Source organism: Cavia porcellus, unplaced genomic scaffold (assembly GCF_034190915.1).
Source record: "Cavia porcellus strain 051 isolate PalLab524CR breed Dunkin Hartley unplaced genomic scaffold, mCavPor4.1 scaffold_9, whole genome shotgun sequence".
Taxonomy (NCBI): domain Eukaryota; kingdom Metazoa; phylum Chordata; class Mammalia; order Rodentia; family Caviidae; genus Cavia; species Cavia porcellus.
Genome location: NW_026947492.1, coordinates 71,951,873 through 71,976,523, shown reverse-complemented (window position 1 = coordinate 71,976,523; position 24,651 = coordinate 71,951,873). Strand labels below are relative to the sequence as shown.

The window sequence follows — 24,651 nt, the reverse complement described above, 5'->3', positions numbered from 1 at the left end:
TTTTGCAAAGAAATTGGCCTGGATTTCAATTAGTGTAAAATGGAGAAAGCAGTGGTAGAACAGATGATACGAACTTCATCAAAGAAAAAAGAGAACAACTATCAGTGCTTAGTTTTTCTTGCAACCATTAAGCTACTGGTAGAATAAGTTTCCGAACTAAATTTTACAACATACATGGAGACAAAGACTGCTTCTGAGGCATGTTTTTTTTACTTGATATGAAAATATAGGTTTATTTTCCCAGAAAGTCTATCTTCTTAGTCATGTTTATATGCCATTTTCATTTTACAATTGCCTGGGTCCCTCCACTTTGATTCCTTAATCAAGAAAAAGTAAGTATAAAATGTCACGTATTTCTACATGGTTAACCCCATTTTTCCTTAGACTGATACACATTTTTAGGATGTAATGGACATTCCTTTAGTTAGCACTGATTTTGTCTTAAACTTAAGGTAAAAAGTACCTGTTTTATTATCTTTTGGAAAATTAGAACAAGCTCAGCAGGGGTAAGACAGACCAATGTCAAAGTTGGCTATTGAGATTCTCAGTAGAGGTAAGAAGAGTTGACCTCCCAATTGTTTAGAAGGGTATAAAATCAAAAGGCAAGGATGGGGCTGAAGGTTTAGCTCAGCGGCATAAGCGCCTGCCTTGCAAGCAGGCAGTCATGAGTTCGATCCCCAGTACCGATAAAAAGGAAAAAGACAAAACAAAACAAAACAAAAAAGGCAAGGACAAGCCCATTTCAGAGGGCGTTAATGGCCAAAGCCAAGATGAGTCCATCTCATTTTACATATACTCCAACCTAACAACAAATATTCTTAGTTATACTCTCAAAATATAATCAGATTTGCATCACTTTACCTTTCCAACCTGGCCCAAGCTACCATCAAAGTTTTCCAATCTATTAGGTAATACTAGTTCTCTCTGCTTCTGACTTTATCTCCTTCCATACAAACCTTGTTCTCTATGCATCATGCCAATTGTGTATTTAAACATATGAGAAAAAATGGTACTCTCCTACTCAAAATCCTTCAAAGGCCCAGGCCCAGATTAAAATCAAGGTTGTCATATGGTTTAGAAGGCTTTACCTTCCATACTCACCTTTCTCTTGATGTTTCTATGTCCCCTTACCAGTCTTCCCCAACTTACTCTGTTCTAGTTTTTATGCTGACATTTGCCTTTATTGGAGTGTTCCTCCTGCTAGACATAAGCGTGATCATCACTCTCACTCTTTTCAATTTCTGTTCAAGTGTCATTTTACTGGAGAAGACTATTCTGATCACATACATAAAATAGTAATACCCTGTATTCCTTTCTCTTTTTTACCTTAATTTATGTTCATAGTAATATTGTATATTGCAAAAATACGTATTTCCTTCTATTTTGCCTCCCCCACCATGAACAGTACCAGAAAGTAAGTTTCATTAGGACAGGGATTTTGTTTTACTTACTGCCATATACCTCGCATCTAGAACTGATCGTGGCAAATAGAGGACATTCAACATTTATCAAATAGGTGAATAAATTAAAGTCAGATTCAGCATTGTACCCAGAGAAAAAGGACCCAGTAACAATCAAGAAACACAGCTAAAGACCAGAAGCCAGGAGCATACAGCAACAGAAGGATTAACAGTAGAGCAGAATCAAAAAATGAATCCATGGATTAGAAGCCAGAATCTTAATTTTACTACCCACCAGATTTTGAGATCCAGTATGCTTTGATACCTGATTGGGATACAGGAATACCCTTGAGGAAATTAGAGCATTTCCTAGTCTCCAACTGCTGTCTGATTCTTTGGAATTCCTCAAATTCCCAAGAAGACTATCTTGTATTGTCTTCCTCTGTGTGTTCCCAGTGTCTGATTGCTTCCAGGAATGGGATATATGCTTGAAAATGATTGTTGAAATGACTGAAACATAAATGTGCCATATGTGAATAATTTTGTAATTTCTAAGAGTTCTTTTAGCAGATAGGATAAGCTTTAGCCCAAGGATGAGCTGGAGCTCTGTGAAGGTCGTTTCTGTCTGTGGTTTTTTTTTTTTTTTTTCCTCTTTCTAAATTCTTGTCACACTTCACAGTCTAATATTTACCTTGGGAGAGAAGACAGAACAGAATCAGCTCTAAGATGCTTACTTTCTATCCCCAAAGTATTAGAGCATATTTTCTTAGCTTTGCTTGTTGATAGAAACAAAGCACCTACCATTCTTTGCCACATAGCACTATTTTTGGCAATTTTAGCATATTTAAACATCTTATATTTCTTAACATTGTAGTTTTATTCATTCAAATGCTTATTAAATCACTCCTCAGTGAATAGCACATGCAACAGCAGCCTCTGGTTGTGTGCTCTTCTTTCATCTTTAAAGTGCCCTTCAGCACCTGAGCTGATCAAACAGCTCCCTCTACAGTCTCTTGGTATCTTCATGTACTTCTTTTTCTTTCTTTTAAGTCTCCTAGTAGCTTTTGTGTACTGTATTTTGAATCAATTTTTTCCCAATGCTTTTAAATCCAACATTCCATTTAAAGCCTTATAGAACCATGATCATTTTTTCTTATTTTTAGAATATGTATACATAAAATACTTAACTGTTGCCATTTTCAAATCTAATATGGCCCTTTCACTTTTTTTCAATTTTTGTGTCAGCAACAAATTGGTCCTTGCTGGTAAAACTAGGCCAATATTCTCAAGAGAAACTGAACCAATGGGATATGAAGATATACACAGACAGACAGACAGACAGACAGACACACACACACACACACACACACACACACACTCAGAGTAGAGATTTATTACAACTGGCTCACCTCATTATGAGGCTATAAAATCATTACCTGTGCTAGTGATAAACTGGACACCTAGGGACCCAGCAGAACCAAAGTTGTAAGTTCCAGTTGGAAAGCTAACAGGTGGTGCTGTTTCAGCTGGAATCTGAAGGCAGAAAAATCCTGTTTGGCCAAGCACAAGCACTCAGGGAGTTCTGCCTTTCTCAGCTCTTTTGTTTGATTCAGGTGGCCAGTTGATGGAACGTGATCCAGATATTTTAAAAAAGGCAATCTGCTTTATTTGGTATACCAATTCAATGCTAATTTTATCTAAAAGTCAAATGCACAATAATGTGTGACAATATATCTGGGTACCATATGTTCCAGTTAATTTGACACAAAATTTCCATCATAGACCCTTAGTAACCAGGTCTCTTTCTTTTCTCTCCTTTTGGACAATTACATTCTTAAGAGGAATCAAGGATCTTCCAAACTTTGCTTTCAACCAGCAGTTAGCTTCAGATATTCAATTAATTCTTATTCACTTTCATGATAGTGTCATTTCTCTGCCAAATTATGGTTTGCCTCAGGTGTGCATCATTCAATCGTTTGTTCCACAAGTAAACATTTGGTGTTGGTTACCTGTTATGCAGCAGGCAGTGTGCCAGAAATTATCCAGCTGCTTTCATCTCACCCCATGGTGTATGGGTAGCCACAATTAATTCACTTCTCTGCTCTCTTCTTCTGGCTTGCCCTACATGCTCTGAGAGTGGTATTTCTCTAATGCCTCCAGTCTTGCAGGCATCTATGTTCATATACAAGCAGCATTTTTTCACTTACTATCAGATTTAAAATTTGTTATATTACCTTGCACATAATTTATGGCTTGTATTTTATTACTTTGCACATAATTCACATGCAAAATAATTGTTTACTCAACAAGATAACTACAGTTAGGAAAAGAAACCACAACCTGGCAGTAGATTCACTTACCTTGACAAGACAGAGAGACACTGAGTGACTCTCTTGGCTGACAGTGGCTGTCAAGCCAGGCTCATGATGATATTAGGAAGTATTAGATGATATTAGTTTCAGACAGAAAGACAGTATGAAAGGAACTACTAAAACATCTCCTGTGATAAGAGATTCTACAGTGAGAAGATGAAGGACTAATATCCTGTAATGGGAATTCTGAAGGAGTGGGGAAGATGCTGCTGTCACTGAAGATATTTGTGTTTAGTTTCTGGATTGAAATTCAAAGATGAGACCACAGTTTCTGGAAAGAGAATTATCAAGAACAAGGCCTGACCATCGTAGCTAAGAGTGCAGGTTTTTTAAAAAGTGCAGATTTTGGAGTCATAGAATATGGTTCAGAGCAGAGTATCTTGGGGAAGTTATTTAATCTTAGTCATTTCAATCTCTGTAATATTATTCATTTTAATGATTCTTGTAAAGTTTAAATTAACACATGTAAATCATAATATGCAAAGCCCAGCTACAAGTAAGCATTCCAATTTAGTTACTTTACAGATTATGTGACATGGAACTAATGCATAAGACTAATTACAGGGAGAAAATAGAAATGAAATTGGGATATTTTCTGATTTAAAAATTTAATAGAAATGTTCTGTCAGGATAGGGGATTAAATGTTTGTTACATGGTCCTAAACTTAGTTATGAAAAAGTCTCCCCTAGAACACAATCCAGGCCTAGTTGTTTTCACTGAGCTAAGGATACAGCCTCATAGATAGGCTTGACATTATGAGCAAGTCTCAAGGTCACAGGTGAGGAGATAATTGCTCCAGGGTTTAGGGATTTAAGCAGGGAAGTCTTAAAATTGTGTTTAACTTCCTTTTAATGTATTAATATAATTATTTGATCATTTTCATTATGAAATATATCATTACAAAAGAATAAATAGCATATTTGAATAGGACAAAATAAAATATATACCTATGTATTTGTGAGGGTACACCTTATACCCACAAACTAATACAACATACCTAACATCCCCATCATCTTTGAATCTTTGTGTATTCTTCCCTAATTATAACCTTCTTCTTTCCCCCATAATTTACCAAAATCTTCTACTTCATTTTAGATCTGTCTATAATATGTCCCTAAACAACATATTGTTCATTTCAGAATTTTAAATTTTATATGCATAGTCATACTGTTTATATTTTTCCATATTATGCATGTTTTCTCAGCATTATGTCTTTAAGATGTACCCATATTAATGTGTGCTGACAGATCTTTAATTTTAAATATAACGGTGATATCAGTTAAATTTCAACTCACTGAGAAAATACGTAAAAATTAACATTACAGGCACATAATAATATAGCTTTAAAACATATAAAGCAAATTTTATTGGTTTGTGTCTAGGTGGCCCCCCAAACCTCATATAGTCATGGAAGCTGCTGAATCTAGCATTTGTGATTGGCTTGTTGTCTAGCGCCTGGATTGATGGTGTAAATGCTACACCCGCCCAGGGCGGAGCTGGCATACAATGTAAGGAGGGAAGAAGTTGTGTTTTTTTCCTCTGCTTTGCCCTTTCGCTCTTGCCACTTGCAGCTGCCATGAACGGTTGCCCCTCAGCCATGCCATCCTGCTTTGGAACCAAGTGAGTATGGACAGAAACCTTCAACACACTGTAAGCTAAATAAACTTTCCCTTTCCAAATTTTGGGCATCAGGTATTTTATCTCAATAATAAGAAAAAAGTAACCAAGACAGCAAAATTTTTTATTCCTGTCTCCATGACCTCACGTTCTGCTGGCTTAGAAGCTTTGGTTCCCGTCAGGGTAAGGTACTCTTCCTCATGTGACTCTGTGGCTGACCATTGTAAGCCAATCCTGTAATTTCTTATACATTTGTATATCTTGTGTTATATTTGTTTTCTCTAGTAAAACTCTGACTAATATAGAACTTCAAGTGGAAATCAACAAGTCTATCATAAAGGCTAGACTTTCCAAGCATCAAAAACTTGACCAGACATTCAAATATTATTTGTACTATATTCTTTATCATTATAATTTGTCCCTTATTATTTATACTTTGTTAAGAAACATGCTAAAGTCTTAAATTTAATTATCACTGGTTATTTCCATAAAACACATTTTCTTCTTGGAGGTAATACTGTGTTAACAGTACCAAATTAAATACTAAAAAGTCTTTGTTGGCTAATATTATACAATATAGAAAAGAGATGTCATACGTATTTAGGAAATGGATAGCACTATTGCCTCAGAAAGTTAAAATACAAAAGTTTGCAATTATTATTTTATAAACTTTGTTATGAAACAAATACACAGAGCTTGTTTAGAAACTTTCACAGATATCAAGAGTTTATTTTCCAAAACTGTCTTTCTTTGTGGTTTAGGCAGGAGGAGGGATTCTTTTAGTATACGAATTCTATTTTCTTTTTCTGGATTCAAATCTTATAATACTGTAACCTATGAAGAAAATCTTGTGGCTCAGGAGACAGAAGATATTTCTGGAGGGAAACATGGAGGGAGAAATTACTTCACATCATACTTTTCCAGCTAGCCCTGGTAGCAGCAGTTAATTGCCTCCAACACCATTTGTATAGCTATGTCAAGGAAGGATAAGATTTGGCTAGAGGTCTGTAATGCCAGATCTTCCCCAGATAAATTCCACTGAGTGACACCATACAGAAAAAGGGTCACTCTTCCAGAGCTCTAGGGTTAATAACATACCTATGATTATTTGAGAGGTTGAGGGAGAGTTCAGAGAAAATAGAATGACAGCATGCAGTGCTGGCATAGTAATTCCACTGACATAGCCAGATGAAGAGTGAATGAGGAGATACCAATGGCCCCTGAGATCTCCTGAAAAAGAATATATAACAGCAGAATCTTGTCTTAAATCTTTTACAGTGAAGGATTATGTATGAATAAGTAAAATAATATATGCTGCACAGAACACTTCTGGTTCCAGATGGGAGAATAAACATATCTGGACTTTCCTAACCTCTAAACTCTATTAAAATAATGGTAAAGTAATACATTTTGACTAGTATAAACAAGATAGCAAAGAGAACAACAGAAGATAAAAGGAATGTAAGAGGAGATAGTCCAAGCAGACAAATTTTTTTCAATATACAGTATTTCTAGAAATGATATGAATGAAGAAAGGTATTGAAAACTCAATTAATTGAAGGAATCCATAGTCTGAAGACAATTATAAGGTGACATAGGAAAAAAGAAACCACATACCTGGGGAAAAAACCCTAAGATCAGAAAATAAGGGTGGAATGTTGAAAATCCAAAGAACTAAACCTTGGTGTATAAAAGAGTGTCTCCCAGCCCTTACCACCACAAAGAGAGGTCTGGTAATCAATATTTATTGGCAAAAAGAGATTTATCAATCTCTAAAAAAATTAAATGAACAAGTATGGCAGAAATAGGGTACCTAATGAGACTGTTATAACAACAAACTGAGGTTGTATTTTTCCCAAAAGTTTGCTCCATTTCCAAAATCCATTAAAAGGAAAGCTTTCCATAACATACAAAGAACTCCTATTCAGCTCTGTCATCCTATTTTAAGTATGAATAACTATAAATTATATATTGCTATGTATAAACTTACTTCAAATCTTAATGGCTTAAAACAACATTTATTATCTCACATAATTACTGAAGTTCTAGAATTCAGAAATGGCTTAGTGAGGTCATTCAGCCTTTGAGTCTCTCATGAGGTTGCAGTGATGATTTTGTTTGGGACTCCAGTTATGTGAAGGTTTGATTCGGACTAAGGGCGATCTCTTTCCATCATTTACTGACTGTTTAACAAGAATTCTCTATTCTTCACTAGGTAGACCACTCCTTATATTCTTAATGTTTTCTAAACTCATTAATGTTTTCTTTTTTTCTTTTCTTTTTTTTTTTCTGTCATTTTGAGATAGGGTCTCGCTATATAGTTCAGGCTGGCCTTGAGCTCACTTTGTAGCCCAGGCTGGTCTTAAACTCCCAACAATCCTCCTGCCTCAGCCTCCCAAGTGCTGGGATTACAGGCATGAGTCACTATGCCTGGCTCCTTAACGTTTTCTAAAGTTAGTAACTTTTAAAAACAAAAGCTGAAAAAGGAAGTAACAGAAACCACAGTGCCTTTTATGACCTAACCTGCAAAGTTGCATATATTCACTTCAGCCATATGCTATTGGTCATACAGACCACACTACAGCGAAGGAGGTAACTACACAAGGGCATAACTATCAGAAGGAGCAATCAGAGACTATCATGGAAACTGGCTGATACACTAGGCAAAACAAACAAAAAACAAAACAAAACTTACCAGATATGCGGAGAAAACCCGCAGCATAAAAGAAAAAGAAACTGTAACCAAATATGAAATAAGATTCTAGAGGGTTCAAGAAGGAACAGAAGAAAGTTTAAAAACAAAACACATTATTAGAAATATTGATTAGTATACTTGGATAGATTTTTATGAGCAATAAAAAAAGGAATGAGCCAAAAGAAAGGAAAAGGGCATCTTGAAAATAGTTGTGTTATCAGACAAAGATATATACAGTGTACTCTTCTACTATAGACTAATATAGAGTCTGGGCATCCATAATTTAGCCACAAGTAGCAGTTACAATAATAGACCTGATCACAGAGTATGAACACTAGAAAAAGCTGCTGAAGAGGTGCTGCATTTATTAGTTTTTAGGATTAGTGTCTGTCTATACGTTTTTAGTCTAATCGTTCTCCTTGCAGTCTTTTATAATGCAGTTAACAGCCAGCTGTGCTAAGCCAGTGAAACAAGCTGGCAAGAGACTATAAAAAATACTTAAGTAAATGCAAATAGTCCCATGCATATTATCCTACCATAGTGCAATGAAATTTAATACAGTGCAATAGTAAAAGAAACCACAAGACCTTCAGAAACACATGGAAATTAAATAATATCCTCTTGAAAAACCAATGGATGACAGATGAAATTACAGAAGAAATAAGACAGTTTCTACAAATTAAACAATAATGCCAATAAAACATATCAGAATTTATGGAACACAATGAAAGTAATTCTCTGAGGGAAATTTATAATGGTGAATACAAATATCAGGAAAACAGTGAGCTCAAATAAACAACTTAATGTTGAATCTCAAGCTTCTAGAACAAGAACAGTATGTCAAGCCCAAACCTCTTTCGAGGGAGTAAATTATAAAATTTAGAGCAGGAATTAATACAGTTGATACTAAGAAAATACAAAGAATCAAGGAATTGAACAGTTGGTTGCTTGAAAGATTAAATAAAATTGGCAAGCCCTTAACCAAACCTTTATTAAAAAGGAAAGAAGATTCAAATACATGCAAGTAGGAATTAAAAGGGTAACATTACAACAGAACTTCCAGAAATTCAGAAGATCATCAATACCTACTTCGAGAATCTGTATTCTAAAACATGAAAAAATGCAAACAAAATGGACAGATTCCTAAATGCACATGAATCATCAAAGCTGTATCCAGAATACATAAAAATTTTAAATAAATCAGTATAAGTCCATGAAATTGAAGATGTAATTAAAAACTCACTAACAAAGAAAAGCCCAGGCCCTGATAGATTCACTGCTTAACTGTTCAAGAAATTTAGCAAAAAAACCTCTAATACTGCTACTTCTTAAACTCTTCAATGAAACTGAAAGAGAAGCCATATTCTAAATTCATTCCTGGAAGCAAGTATTACCCAACGCCAAAACCAGAGAAAGACCCAACCAAGAAATAGGACTAATATCAATCTCTCAAATGAATATAGATGCAAAAATCATCAATAATTTTCTGACAAACAGAATGCAGCAAATCATCGAGATTTTTATATACCAATACCAAGTAGGATTCATCCCAAAGATGCAAGGATGGTTCCACACGTGCAAATCAAAAAAGTAATAAATCATATTAACAGAGCCAAAGACAAAAATCATATGATCATCGCCATAGCTGAAGAAAAAACATTTGACAAAGTCTTATTAATGATAAAAATCCTACAGTAAACTGGAATAGATGTGATTATCTCAATATGATAAAGAGCTATCTATGACAAACCAATAGTTAGCATTACACTAAATGGACAAAACCTGAAGCTTTCACTCCAAAATCAGGAATAAGCGAAGGGTGTCCACTTTCACTACTTCTATTCAATATAGTTCTGGAAACATTAGCCAGATAAATTAGACAAGAAAAAGAAATCATGACAGAAAATGAAGAAGCTAAATTATCATTATTTGTGGATGACATGATATTCTTCATATAAGACTGCCAAAACTCCACCATAATACAGATAGACTTAATAAACAAATTCTGTAGCATAGCTGGATACCAAGTCAACATTCAAAAATCCAAAGCCTTCCTGTATGTGAAAACCCACTGAGGGAGAAATTAGGGAAACAACGCCTCTCACAATGGCACCCAAAACAATTTTTTTTGAAAACCCTAGAAATCAATCTAATGAAGGAAGTAAAAGACCTCTACATTGAAAACTATGAAAAGGAGATTGAAGAGGATATCAGAAAATAGAAAGATGTCCCTGCTCTTGGTTAGGAAAACTAATACAGTGAAAGGGTCATACTTCCAAAATTGTTATATAGATTTATTGTAATCCCGATCAAATTTCCAGCAGTATATATCACAGAATTAGAGAAAGCAATCCTCAAATTAATTTCAAACCAGAAAAAATCTAGAATAAAAAGTTAATTCTAGGCAACAAAGGCAAAGTAAGAGGCATCAGAATTTCTGATTTGAAATTACAGCATAATGCTACTGTGATAAAAACAGTATGGTGCTGGGAAAAAAAACAGACTTGAGGATCAGTGTAACAGATTAGAAGATGTAAAAACAACTCTAGAAATACTTAGCTGCCTTATCTTAGACAAAGGTGACAACACGTTCATTGGAAGAAAGATAGCCTTTTTAATAAATGGTGCTGGAAAAAACTGGCTTTCCAGATGTCAAAGACTAAAACTAGACCCATATGTTTCACCGTGCAGCAAACTAAAATTGAAATGAATCAAAGATCTAAACAATAAAAAAGAAACATCAAATTTCCTCTAAAAGGGAATAGGTAGAACACTTGAAGAGACGGAGGTGTAGGTAAAGACTTTATGAACAAAACCCCAGTCACTCAAGAAATATCACATAATGTCAACAACTTGAATCTCATTTTATTAAGCTTTTTCACAGCAAAAGAAACCACCAACAAAGTGAAGAGATAACCCAGTGTGGGGAAAAAATTTCCCACTGTTTCTTGGAAAAAGGACCACTATTCAGAATACATAAAGAACTCAAAAAAGTCAAAACTCCCCCAAATTTAAAGACCCAATCCAAAAATGGGCACCTGAGATACTTCTCAGATGAACAAGTAGAAATGACAAGTGAAAAAATGTGAAACATCACTGGTTATTCGAGAGATGCCAATTAAAACAACACTAAGATTCTATCTCACTCCAGAAAGAATGGCTACCATTAAGAAATCAACCAATAACAAATGCTGGCAGGGCTGTGGGAAAAAGGAATCCTTCAGCACTGCTGGTGGGAGTGTAGACTGGTGCATCCACTGTGGCAATCACTGTGCTGATTTCCCAAGAAACTAGAACCAGAGATTTCATTCAACCCAGCTATTCCCCTTCTGAATAGATTTCCAAAACAATTAAAAACATCATACCACAGTGATATATGCACACTCGTGTTTATAAAGGCACAGTTTATAACCATTAAATCTTGAAAATAGTTCAAATGTCCATTGATTGATGTATATATTAAAAAGATGTGGAGTTTTGTTCTAATATAGTAGAATACTGCTCTGCCATAAGGATCAGCTGAAGACAATTCTAGGTTAATGGATCCATCTTGAGACTATATTCATAAGTAAAATATATTGGACATACATGAGTAAATACCATACCATTTCCCTAGCATGAGAAATCAAAAGTGTAAATAGGGACCAAAATGTTCAATAGATTTTTGGAAATAGGAAGAAAAATGTTCAAATGGGAAGGGGAAGTAGGGAGTGGGGGAGGAGAAAGGAAGAAATGGAAAAGAAAAAATGAGAAAAGAAGAAAAACCTGAAGACAAAACTTTTGTAAGCAAGGAGAGGAAGAAGTTTGAAAGGAGGGTAGGAGAATGGGGGGGAAAGAATGAAGTTATATCATGTACAGGTACAAATTCCCTATGATAAATATATAGCTAAATATGCCAACAAACAATTTATAAAAAAGACAATATTTACCTGAAGTCTGGTGTAGACATGTTTACACTGTCCCCTTGACTTGCCAAGTCTTAAAGAATGCAAAGGAGCCATTTCAGGGACATAGTGCTAAATGTCCTAGGTTTCTTCCTTAGGCACAACACAAACTGGAACTGCTATTCACTTTGCTTTGATTGGAGAAGAGCGTTATGGAAATATGAAACATGCTTGCTACCTCTCTGAACTGTTAAATATGTTCAACAGAGCCAAATTTAAGAATTAAGAATACTTTGTTTTTCATATTGAAAGCTATTTCCATTTTCTGAAAATATATTAGCATCATTTCAGCTCCACTTCAAAGTCTCTAAATTTATTTTCTTGACAAGATTCTAGAACCTAGTGTGCACTATGCATGGCACTACAGCCTGTAGATATAAAAACAATCAAGACATCAAGCCTGTAATATATCGGGTAAGCAAGAAATTTGTATCTCAAGTGAGAAAGCCTATAATGGCAGCCCAAGTACCCACAGATATATATTGAGTTTTCATATATATATGAAAAGATCCTAACCCAACTCTGGGAAATACATAGTTAAGAAACATTTCTGCCTTACTGCTCACAGCCCCATATCTAATGAATCAAAATATATACTCAATTTTAATTTCTAAATAAGCCTAAAGTTCTTTAAGTCTAAAGTTCTTTAACAGATGTTTCTCTAAACTTCGTTTTCACCATGTTACCTTGGGTCTAAATCCAGCCATTGTTATGAACTACCTATTCCAATAAATAATGTTATCCCTATAGTCTTATAAATTGCCTTTCTGAATCCATATTAGCTCCCTTTAACATGCTTTCCAAATATCAACCAGCAGACTATTTTAAAAACACACATTTTAATCATATAATATGGTTTTAATAGGCTGGAGTGTGTTCTGATTGGAAGTGTGTACTTTATGGCTCTGCTCAATAAAGCTCTGTCCTTAATTTACCACTACTTCATCCTTGGATGCTTATATTACATAAAAGTTATTATGATTTATGTGATAGAAGCTTGGGACCCCGTGTGGCAGTGTTGAGGTGGGGCTACTGCATGGTAACTGGGTCAGGAGGGCACCACTGTCAGAAAGGATTAATGCTGATCTAATAGAGGGAATTAGTTCTCCAACAGCACCTTCCCAAAATACCACACCTAGTACCTGACTTGGTCTTTCTGCATGAGGCAGGTTCCTTTTCTGTTTCTCTGCCAAGTTACAAGGTAGTCAGGCTTTCCCAAGAGGCCAAAGAGATGGAACTATACCATCTTGGACGACTAGCCACCAAAAGTGTCTGGTTCCTGAACCTCTTTTCTGTATAAAGTACCCATCATTAATTATTTTGTGATATAACCAGAACAGACCAAAATGTCACTTTTATGTTTCAAATACAAGAGTAGTTTTCCATTCCTCTAATATAAAGACAAATTCTTTACCATGACTCATCTCACATTGATCCTTCTAGTCACATATAAAGCCATCATCCCTAACACTCACTTTACATAAACCACACAGGTGTTTTGTGTGCTATAGTCTGTATACTTGCTACAGAATTTTGAAAGTATTTCTTCCTGACTGCCACATTCTCCCTTAAGTTCTCTGTCTTATTAACTCCATCTCGGTGCTTATATCTCAATTCAATCATCTCCTCAGAAAATACTTGGACATCCCTGGTTTCCTTGAGAAGATAAAAATTATAACTTACTTGGAGAGCAGCTGCACCTAGGTCAGTGTGACAAGACAGCAGCTTCACTCCCAGATATCACTACGGCAAACTGACAACTCATGGCCAGCACTGCACTTTCGTTCCCTCTGAGCTACAGAGGCAGGGACCAACCATCTGACCTGGCTGTGGATGAGGCAAAGGCCCAGGAGAGACTTTGAAGAGTAAGTATCTTCCACGAGAAATGATGGATGGGCCAGCGGAATTAGCCCAAGAAAATCCCAAAATTGTAAACTAAGATTCATGCTAGAATTTTCAGTGTTAGTCAACCACAGAGACTGGGTGAGAGACAGTCACAGAAAACACATATGCAAAGAATGAGGACTAGACATACATTTCCTGAGTATTCCACGCTCAGGCCAGGAAGAACATCAGGCCCCACACTCCATTAGAAGAGTGTGTTGATTTTGGTGATCAGTTATTGAAAGAGAAAATAGGTAGAAATCTTGAAGACATAAGTATAGGCAGACATTTCATGGTAAATACTATAAATAATCAGCAACTGGATCTCATCAAAAAACTTGTGCACAGCAAAAAATCACTAACAAAGTGAAAAGACAGTCACAAAGTTGGAAAAAAATTTAACCACCTGTCCCTCAGACAAAGGACTTATGTCTAAATAAATACATAAAGAATTGAAAAAAAGTATCCGCCCCCCACCATTTGAAGACTCAATCTAAAAATGAGCATCTGAGATGAATACGTACTTCTTAGATGAAGAAATACAAACAGAAAAATATGGAAAAAGGTTCAACCTCATTCGTCATTCCTGAGATGCAAATTAAAACAATATTGAGACTCCGGGAGAACATGGCGGACAGACAACAGCAACTACCGAAGGCTCTCTGAAAGGCTCGGCTCAGAGGCCAGGAATGATGCGGACTAAGGAGACACGAACCAGTAGAGATATGCTCTGCTGACTCAGGAACGAACTGGGCTGAGAGAAACCAACTTAGAATACAGTCCTGGCGCTAAAATAGGAACAGAAAAGACTCAGTGTAGAGGCTCGACCCCGCGCCATTGGAAACCGCGGTTTGGATTTCCCGCTGCTCCGCGGCTGGCTGCCTCCACAGCAGCTCAGCAAGGAGAGACGCGCCGAGCTCTGGGAACGGGAGTCTGCGAACGGAGTCGAAAACAGGACGGACAAGGAAGCGAACACGAAAACTGACTGGTGGCGAGGTGAGTGAGAAACTGACCCCCTACCACAGTTTGACTCCAGCGGAGGTCTTTCTGGGCTCAGGCAGTCCTGTAAGAGCAGGGCGCGGTGGCAACTCCAGCCACACATTCCCCTCTCGGACGGGATTGGTGAAAAGTGCCTGGCCTGAGTGACGCTGCTGGTGGACTCCCTAGGCTGGCCTAACCCAGATCCCAGGGCCTGACGGTGGCCCGGAGGAGCGAATGACTCCCACGTAGGCTGCCTCCTCCGCAACTCCCTGGTGCGCAGCGGTGGGCGGGAACAACTAGCCAGCACAATGTGATCAGGCTGTGGCTGACAGGCAGGGAAGCCGGGCCTCCCATGTAAGCTTGCATTTTATAAGGAACAGAAAATATGGGGAAGGGAAGCAACAAAAAAGTCTCCTCGGCCCCCAATCCTGAGAATCAGGCAATAGTGGACACCGCACCAATATACATTAAGCGCCATATAGAGAGCCTCATAGACCAATACAGGAATGAAGTTATCAATGACCTGAAGCTAGAAGTATGCAGAATAGTTAGAGAAATGCTAAGCACCACCCAGGAAAAAACAGATGGTGGAATGGAAGAACAGAAAAAGAGGGGAGAATTGCTTGATGGAGAAAACAGAGAAAGCATTGAGTATGTGAAGCAGGTTCAAAGGGACTATCAAGAAATTAAGAAGTCTATCCAAGACTGGCATAACAGCTTGAAAGAAACTAATGACAGACTATCTGAACTGGAGGGCAGACTTGAAATATGGGAGAATGAAATGAAAAACTTCTTAAAAATAACAAAGAAACAAACAGCAATAATACAAAGACAAGAAGATGATAAGAGGAGCCATAACTTAAGGATTAAGAACATAAAAGAAGTAGGGACACAAACAAGTGAACTACAAAAGCTACTCACAGAAATAATCCAGGAGAATTTTCCTAATTTAGCAAAAGGTAAAGATACTCAGATGTATGAGGCATACAGGACCCCAGCTACCTACAACCTTAACAGAGAAACACCCAGGCATATAATAATAAAAATTCCAGAAATTCAATACAAGAACAGAATAATAAAAGCTGTAAGAGACAAGAAACAGATCACTTACAAGGGAACACCCATCAGAATTACAGCAGATTTCTCTTCACAAACCATCAAATCACGAAGAGCATGGGGGGAAATAATTCAAGCTTTGAAAGATAATAATCTCCAGCCAAGATTGAGATATCCTGCACAACTGTCCCTGGAAATTGATGGAAAAACGAGGTGCTTCCAGGATAAAGAGGAACTGGGGGAATTTGCAACCACCAATTCAACCCTACAGAAAGTATTGCAGGATATTCTAAAAAAAGAAAAATACAAAGAACCCAGAAATAGTGGCGGGGAGGCCACAACGAATGGAGCAGAGAACAAAATGAAGAAGACAAACTGACAGCTACTGACAGAAAAAGAGCTCAACAGAAATGAGACAGAGAAGATTGGATGATAGGAACAGCTATTTTGGAGAAAATGACATCTTAATAGGTAATGCTGATTTAGTACCATCTTGTTTTGAAGTCTCATCTAGCTTTTGTTCTTCTGTGTCCAATGGTCTAAACAGGTTGTATCTTATTGGATTTTGTTATGTACGATAGTATAAGCAAAAACCTTTTAAAGACAAGGAGATTATACAGAGACCATTGTTCATTTTCTGTTAGTCGATTCTAAATACTCTATAATGCTGTCATTCTCTTAAATGGTTTTACATTGTTTTGATATACTTAATGCTACAGTATATGAAGTTGTACTCAAGGACTTCAGGGAGGGAGTCAATATGGTAACTATTTTTGGGTCGGAAATATCTGGTGGTGAAACACTATTCTGCTTAAATGGTTATGTTTTGATCTGCCCTGTTTCGCTGTTATGCCCTCTTTTTTCTCAATCTCCACTCCATTATTTACTTTTTTATTTTTATCCATTTAATTAAAGGGAAAAATATAGCAGGATATAATATAGTAACCCACTTTGACTTTCTATTATCTCGATTTGAAGCCCTGTATTACTCTCACCATCTTGTTTTTGACTGAGGTTCCTCTATTCTGTTTTGCTGGATAGTATCAGGTTCGAAAGTTTAGGCATCAGCTGAGAAGATAATGAGATTCATTATAACGCCCATTCTCGTTGACTTTTATCTACTTTTGAAGATCTACAATATCTCCAATGTTTTGGTTTTATCGGTTTTATTCTTTATGGTTTTGTTCAATTGTATTACAACTAATGATATAGGCAATTCTATTAGAAATAGCGGGAGGTATTATGGTAACCATTGTTGATCACCTTGTATTATGTTTTTATATTATCTATTATATCCACCCTTTTGACTTGACCGATTCTGTTCTGTTATGTCACATTTGGTTTTACTCTCTTCCAAAAAAGCAATAAGAACCGTGGGAGCAATGAAACCCAAAATGTGTAATAGTCACTGTACAAAAGAGAGGAAAAGAAAGTGCTCTAAACTATATAACTGCATGTATATTTAAATGTATAAGATAGAAAATGATATCACAGAGTTTTATTGGATCATTGAACAGAACTGTTTGCAGTATCATTGTTGGAATGTCCACTCTACAAGCTTTAATTTTGTGACTTGAACAATTATTTCTAAGATGGCAATATGTAATCCATTAACTAGTGATTTCCTACTGCGCATTTTTTTCTTCTGTAAATCTGTATAACTTGTACCCCTTCACTGTTTTTTTTCTTTCTTTTCTTTTCTCCTTAAATAAAAAAAAAATCATAAAAAAAAACAATATTGATATTCCATCTCCAGAAAGAATGGCTTTCATTAAGAAATGAATCAATAACAATCACTGGCAGGGTTACGGGGAAAAAGGGATCCTTGTGTACTGTTGGTGGGAGTGTTGACTGGTGCAACCATATAGAACCTAAAAGATTAGAGGTCCCATTTGACCCAGCTATCCTTCTGAGTACACTTCCAAAAGAATTAAAAACATCACAATGATATATGTGCACCGATATTTATAGCATCACAATTCATACTGGCTAAATCTTAAAACAATCCAAATTCCCACCAACAGAAGAATGGACAAAAAAGATGTGATCTTTTAAGACAATGGAATACTACTCAGCCATAAAAAAGGATAAACCTGAGACATTTATAGGTAAATGGATGCAAGTAAAGACCATAATCATAAATGAAATAAATCAGACTCATATGTGTAAACATCATATTGTTTCTTCTGGTGTGAGAAACTGAAAGAGTAACTAAGCTCCAAAATGTACCACAGATCTTCTGAAATGGGAAGAAATTGTTCAAAAGGAAAGAGGAACCACGTGGGGAGAGGGGATAAGGAAGGGAAAAGGAAAAAACCACAAGATAGTTACACTACTAATTTCTTAGTTCAGTGAAAAGGCTTGTGCTAACGTCATTTGGAGAAGTTTTTATGCCTATATCTTGTACGCTTAGTAATTACTTTGAAGATAACAATATACAGTGTATTATTTATTGTTATTTTCCTATTTTAGGAAACTTTATTTATGGTTTGTCTTAGCGTTTATACTATAACCATAAATCTCTTTTTTATGGTATGTTATTGGTTATTGGGATGTATCAATACCCAGTTTGTGTTTAACACTATTAATATTGCTGATTTTAGTACTATACCTAAGGTGACAATAGTTGCTACTATCAACTGGTTTTCTCTGTATGCCAACACCTGTATGGCCCTTCTCAAAGAACTGGGCACAAAGCCAAACACAGTGTAGCATGCCCTCCTAAATAAATGGAGATGGGGAAACAGAGACAGAAGGAAAGGCCCATAGTGACACATGCCAGAGTGCAGATGCTAACAGGCCTCCTTACTAGCAATGAAGTCTTGTGATTGGAACTGCACTCACACAGGCTGAGAAATCATGGACACAAAACATGAGGATCTGAGGCAGTGAATAACAGCTTTTTTCTGCAATAAAATATAGCCTTCAATAGAGCCACATTGCAAGAAAAATGAGAAAGGGATGAAATGGAAAAAGTAAAAAAAACTGAGGAGGCAGAGCCTGGGGAATTTATGGTGGAAAAAGTGTTGGAGTAAGTGCAGTGAATGGGAAGGTGCTTTTTTTTTCCTTTAAAGAGAAATAAACAATTTCAAAACAAGATAATACAGAAATAGTAATTAATACATTGCATAGTTATCTTCAAAGTAGTAACTCAGAGTACATGATATAGACATGAAATATTGTTCAAAGAATATTAGCACAAACCTTTGTTTTCAATGAACTAAGAGAAACTAGCTGTATAACTATCTTTATTTATCATGTATGTGTATATATATTTTTCATTTTTCTTTCCTCCTTTTTTTCCTTTCCTATCACAGTTTCTTTTCTTTTTGAACAGTTTCTTTCCAATTCACAATATTTATTGTACTTTTTGGATCTTACTTATCAGCTTCTCATATATGAGTATGAATGTGATTTCTTTTTTTTTTTTTTTTTTTTTTTTTTTATTTAAGGAGAAAAGAAAAAAAAACAGAGAAAGGGTACAAGTTATACAGATTTGCAGAAAAAAAATGAACAGTAGGAAATCACTAGTTAATGGATTACATATTGTCATCTTAGAAATAATTGTTCAAGTCACAAAATTAAAGCTTGTAGAGTGGACATTCCAACAATGATACTGCTAACAGTTCTGTTCAATGATCCAATAAAACTCTGTGATATCATTTTTTATCTTATACACTTAAATATACATGCAGTTATATAGTTTAGAGCACTTTCTTTTCCTCTCTTTTGTACAATGACTATTACACATTTTGGGTTTCATTGCTCCCACGGTTCTTATTACTTTTTTGGAAGAGAGTAAAACCAAATGTGACATAACAGAACAGAATCGGTCAAGTCAAAAGGGTGGACATAATAGATAATGTGAAAACATAATACAAGGTGATCAACAATGGTTACCATAATGCCTCCCGCTATCTCTAATAGAATTGCCTATATCATTAGTTATAATACAATTGAACAAAACAGTAAAGAATAAAACCGACAAAACCAAAACATTGGAGACATTGCAGGTCTTCAAAAGTAGATAAAAGTCAACGAGAATGGGCGTTATAATGAATCTCTTTATCTTCACAGCTGATGCCTAAATTTTCGAACCTGATACTATCCAGCAAAACAGAATAGGGGAACATCAGTTAAAAACCAGATGGTGAGAGTAATACAGGGCTTTAAATCGAGGTAATGGAAAGTCAAAGTGGGTTACTATAATATATCCTGCTATTTTTTTCCTTTAATTAAAAGGATAAAAATAAAAAAGTAAATAATGGAGTGGAGATTGAGATAAAAGAGGGCATAACAACGAAACAGCACAGATCAAAACATAACCATTTACGCAGAATAGTGTTTCACCACCAGATAATCCTGACCTAAAAGTAGTTACCATATTGTCTCTTTCCTTGAAATCCTTGAGTACAACTTCGTATACTGTAGCATTAAGTATATCAAAACAATGTAAAACCATTTAAGAGAATGACAGCATTACAGAGAATTTCGAATCGACTAACAGAAAATGAACAATGGTTTCTGTATAATCTCCTTGTCTTTAAAAGGTTTTTGCTTATACTATCGTACATAATAAAATCCAGTAAGATACAACCTATTTAGACCATTGGAGACAGAAGGACAAAAGCTAGATGAGACTTCAAAACAAGATGATACTAAATCAGTATTACCTATTAAGATGTCATTTTCTCCAAAAAAGCTGTTCCTATCATCCAATCTTCTCTGTCTCATTTCTGTTAAGCTCTTATTCTGTCAGTAGCTGTCAGTTTGTCTTCTTCACTTTGTTCTCTGCTCCATTCGTTGTGGCCTCCACTATTTCTGGATTCTTTGTATTTTTCTTTTTTTAGAATATCCTGCAATACTCTCTGTAGAGTTGAATTGGTGGTTGCAAATTCCCCCAGTTCCTCTTTATCCTGGAAGCACCTTGTTTTTCCATCAATTTCCAGGGACAGTTGTGCAGGATATCTCAATCTTGGCTGGAGATTATTATCTTTCAAAGCTTGAATTATTTCCCCCCACGCTCTTCGTGATTTGATGGTTTGTGCAGAGAAATCTGCTGTAATTCTGATGGGTGTTCCCTTGTAAGTGGTCTGTTTCTTGTCTCTGACAGCTTTTAATATTCTGTTCTTGTATTGAATTTCTGGAATTTTTATTATTATATGCCTGGGTGTTGCTCTGTTTGGGTTGTAGGTGGCTGGGGTCCTGTATGCCTCATACATCTGAGTATCTTTACCTTTTGCTAAATTAGGAAAATTCTCCTGGATTATTTCTGTGAGTAGCTTTTGTAGTTCACTTGTTTGTGTCCCTACTTCTTCTTTTATGTTCTTAATCCTTAAGTTATGGATCCTCTTATCATCTTCTTGTCTTTGTATTATTGCTGTTTGTTTCTTTGTTATTTTTAAGAAGTTTTTCATTTCATTCTCCCATATTACAAGTCTGCCCTCCAGTTCAGATAGTCTGTCCTTAGTTTCTTTCAAGCTGTTATGCCAGTCTTCGATAGACTTCTTAGTATCTTGGTAGTCCCTTTGAACCTGCTTCACGTATTCTATGCTTTCTCTGTTTTCTCCATCAAACAATTCTCCCCTTTTTTTCTGTTCTTCCATTCCACCACCTGTTTTTTCTTGGGTGGTACTTAGCATTTCTCTAACTATTTTGCCTACTTCTAGCTTCAGGTCGTTGATAACTTCATTCCTGAATTGGTCTATGAGGCTCTCTATATGGCGCCTTATGTGTATTGGTGCGGTGTCTGCTTTTGCCTGATTCTCAGAATTGGGGGCCGAGGAGCCTTTCTTGTTGCTGCCTCTTCCCATGCTGCCTCTTCTTCTCTGTTCCTTATATAAGTAAGCTTATATAAGAGGCCCAGCTTCTCTCCCAGTCAGCCACAGCCTGATCGAATTGCGCCAGTTAAGTGTTCCAGCTCACCGCTGCGCACCAGGGAGTTACGGACCAGGCAGCCTACGCGTCTCCCCTCCCGGCCACCGTCAGGCTCTGGGATCTGGGTTGGGACAGCCTACGGGATCCGCCAGCAGCGTCACGCAGGCCAGGCACTTTTCACCAATCCCGCCCGAGAGGGGAATGTGTGGCTGGAGTCGCCACCGCGCCCTGCTCCAGCAGGACTGCTCCGGCCCAGAAAGTCCGCTGGAGTCAAACTGTGGCTCAAACTGTGGCTGAGTGTCAGCCTCTCTCACTCACCTCGCCACAAGTCAGAACATGCCTCCCTGCCCGTCCTGTTTTCGACTCCGTTCGCAGACTCCCGCTCCCAGAGTTTCCGCGCGTCTCTCTCCTTGCGGAGCCGATGTAGAGGCAGCCAGCCACCGCGCGGCGGGAAACCCAAATCGCGGCTTCCAATGGCGCGGGGTCCAGCCTCGGCAGCAAGGCTTTTCTGTTCCTGTTTTAGCACCAGGACTGCATTCCAAGTTGGTTTCTCTCAGCCGAGTTCGTTCCTGAGTCAGCAGAGCATAACTCCACCAGCTTATGTCTCTTTAGTCCGCACCATACCTGGCTTCTGAGCCTAGTTTTTCAGAGAGCCTCCGGCAGTTGCTGTTATCTGTCCGCCATGTTCTCCCGGAAGTCCTGAATGTGATTTCTTAATATAATGGAGTAATATTCAGCCAGAAAGCAGATAAACATGAGAATTTTATAGGTAAATTTGTGGAGTATTTTCTGGAGTGAAAGAAATTTACAGATGCTGACAATACATGAGAACTTGAAGAAAATTTAGATTGTCCAGAGTTAACTGAAGCATTTCTTAATTCTCAAAATGCTGATAAGATGATGTGAAAAGAAAATCTTTATCAAACAAATGAATCTGATTATAGCAAATCAAAGAAAAGAGATTCTACTGACAAACCAAGAAGCTTTGCTAGAGGTCTTAATCTCAAATTAATAATTATTAGTGCCACAAACAGTAGTGGAGAATTTATGTTTCTCATGAAATGGAAAGATTCAGGAGAGGCTGACTTGGCCCTGTTAAAAGAGGAAATACATGAAATGTTGTCAAATTGTAATTGCTTTTTATGACAAGAGACTTATTTGGCATTCTTGTCCAGAAGATGCAGCTCAATGACTTACATCATGCAAAATTATTTTATACAACTTATCATTTTATGCATAAATAACTATATAAATAAATATATGAGTGTTCGTTTTTTACTTTCTAGTGTGAAAAATTGCATTCTAATGAAAATTAAGTTGTTAAAATTAAGTTTAACTTGTTAATTTTTTTTTGTCTTCTTCCTTTTTATTGGTACCAGGGATCAAACTCACGACTGCCTGCTTGCAAGGCAGGCGCTTATGCCGCTGAGCTGAATCCCCAGCCCCTTAATTTGTTAATTTTTAAAGTAGTATTTGAGGGAGTTTCTGGGTTTTATCTGTATTACATCATTAGCACTGTTACTTTGAACAAATAAAAGCTTTCTATAGTTGCTTCTTTTATAAAAAAGAATAAAAACCAAAAGTAAAACAAAGTCTTTCACTATATTCAACCTACAAACCTCAGGACAAAAAAACAAGAAGTAGAAACATAAAATCCCTCCCAATCTCCAACCTCCTACAACACTGACCCAGGAGTCTCTCAGGGGTAAGAATCAAAGCCACAGAGCTAAAATATTTCAAAGAATAACAGAGGAGATAACAAACAGATCAGTAAAGCTACTGTTGAGTTCACAGAAGAATAAATAGATACTGATAAAATGTTTGGCAAGACTACAGAAGACACAAATAAAAAGCTAAGTGAACCAAAGAAAGTAACGCAAAGTATAAATGTCTAGCACAGAAAATACAGTCAATGAAAAAGGTAAAAATTCTATTGAAAATATGGGCAGCAGAAGTAATCAACATGAGGACAAAGTGTTAGAACTAGAAGGCAGGACTGTTGTCAGCCATCAGTTATTGAAAGACACCTTAAAACACAACACAAGAACATAAAAAATCGGTCCCAAAGCACCTAGATAATACAAACAAGACTAACTGAAGTGCAGCTGAAAGAAGAGAAAAATAAGACAACACAAATGGCATAAAAACTATCCACTGAAATAGCTGAAAACTTACCAAATGAGGGAAAATAATTTAACATACAAATAACTGAGGCATATGGAGACACAAATAGCCCCCAATCAGTAAAAAAAAAAGTCTCCATAACACATAATTAAAATCCCTGAATCCCAACACAAGAACGCAATGTTAAAGGCTGTTAGAGAATCACTTTTAAAGGAAAAGCCATTGGGATTATACTAGATTTCACAACACAACCCTTAAAGGCCAAGAAAGCTTGCAGTGGAGTGTCTCAAGCCTGAAAATAAAACAACTTCCAACCCAGATTGACATACCCTAAAAAACTATCTTCCAAAATTGATGAAAAAATAAGACATTTCCATGACAAATGAAACCATTCATGACCACAAATTCAGTACTCTAAAAAACTCCAAAAGATAACCAATAATGAGACAATGAAGCTAACAATGCCAGAAATTCCAATAGAATGCATCAGGTAGGATGATCAATTAAGTAGAAGAAAGAAAAACAATCAGGAACAACAACAACAAAATGCAATGACAAAAATAAGCCAGCATCTGTAAGTAACTCTCAATACATATGGTCTCTTGCTTACCAATCAAAGACACAGATTGGAGAATGGACCAAGAAATAAAACCTAATGATATACTGTATACAAAACACACTTAAACAAAAAAGAAATTAA

At 36.5% G+C, this 24,651-nt stretch overlaps 1 pseudogene; it reads left to right on the top strand.

Moving 5' to 3' along the window:
• LOC100713793 (chromobox protein homolog 3-like) overlaps nt 1–23,019 on the top strand; it is a 32,087-nt pseudogene extending 9,068 nt beyond the window's left edge.
• Nucleotides 23,020–24,651: the final 1,632 nt, after the last annotated feature.